This window comes from Otolemur garnettii, unplaced genomic scaffold, assembly GCF_000181295.1.
Source record: "Otolemur garnettii isolate 467f Iridium unplaced genomic scaffold, OtoGar3 scaffold00018, whole genome shotgun sequence".
Taxonomy (NCBI): Eukaryota; Metazoa; Chordata; class Mammalia; order Primates; family Galagidae; genus Otolemur; species Otolemur garnettii.
Window position 1 is genome coordinate 1401413 of NW_003852413.1, and position 1188 is coordinate 1402600.

Sequence of the window (1188 nt, forward strand, 5' to 3'; positions counted from 1 at the left end):
CCTGCCACTCTTGCCAATTCAGCTACTGGTGCCACCCCATTTATTATTTTATTGTTGATGCAGTTATTGTTGTTTAGCTGGCCTGGGCTGGGTTTGAACCCTCCAGCCTCTGTGTATGTGGCCAGCGCCCTACCCACTGAGCTGTGGGCGCCACCACAATAGCTGTGTTTTTAAAAACTTTTTAGAGTGAGGCCACAGGGTGAAACACCTGTGAAGCAAACATGAGTACCGTAGTGTTGGTATACCAGTGCTATTCTAGAAGTAGAAGAGCAGTTGAGTAATCCCAGAGGTGGCACTTAGAATATGTTTCTCAGAATTAATTTAGAGTGTATCTTTTCAGTGAGACCAATATGGATAGAGACTGTGAGAACTAAGTTCTATCACTGGTCAAGAATTATTTGAAACATCTTTTTTTTTTTTTTTTTTGAGATAGAGTCTCACTGTGTCACCCTCTGTAGACTACTATAGTGTCACAGCTGACAGCAACGTACAACTCTTGGGCTTAAGCGATTCACTTACATCAGCTTCCCGAGTATCTGGGATGACTACAGGCACCTACCAGAACAGCTGGCTTTTTTTTTTTTTTTGCAGTTTTTGGCCAGAGCTGGGTTTAAACACGCCACCTCTGGCATATGGGGCCAGCGCCCTACTCCTTTGAGCCACAGGCGCTGCCCTCTGGCTATTTTTTTGTTACAGCTGTCATTGTTGTTTAGCTGGCCTGGGCCTCTGTGTACGTGGCTGGTGCCCTACCCACTGAGCTATAGGCACCACCCTGAAACATCTTTTTATTTTATTTTATTTTTTTGAGAAAGAGTCTCACTATGTTGCCCTTAGCAGAGTGCTGTGGCATCACAGCTCATAGTAACCTCAAACTCTGAGGCTTAAGTGATTCTCTTGCTTCAGCCTCCCAAGTAGCTGGGACTATAGGAGCCCCACCACAGCGCCCAGCTGTTTTGGTGTTGTAGTTGTCACTGTTGTTTGGCAGGCCCAGGTCGCATTCAGATGTGCTACCGCCGGTGTATGTAGCCAGTGCCCTGCCTACTGAGCTATGGGTTCTGCCCTAAAACATCTTTTTATTTCTTTTTTTTTTTTGAGACAGTGCCTCAAACTGTCGCCTGGGCAGAGTGCTGTGGCATCACAGCTCACAGCAACCTCCAACTCCTGGGCTCAAGCGAGTCTCCTGCCTCA

General features: G+C 46.6%; 1 protein-coding gene across 1 annotated transcript in view; it reads left to right on the forward strand.

Annotated features, from left to right (window-relative positions):
- Positions 1-1188, forward strand: part of NPLOC4 (NPL4 homolog, ubiquitin recognition factor) — a 98511-nt gene that overhangs the window by 17856 nt on the left and 79467 nt on the right. The window lies entirely within an intron of this gene.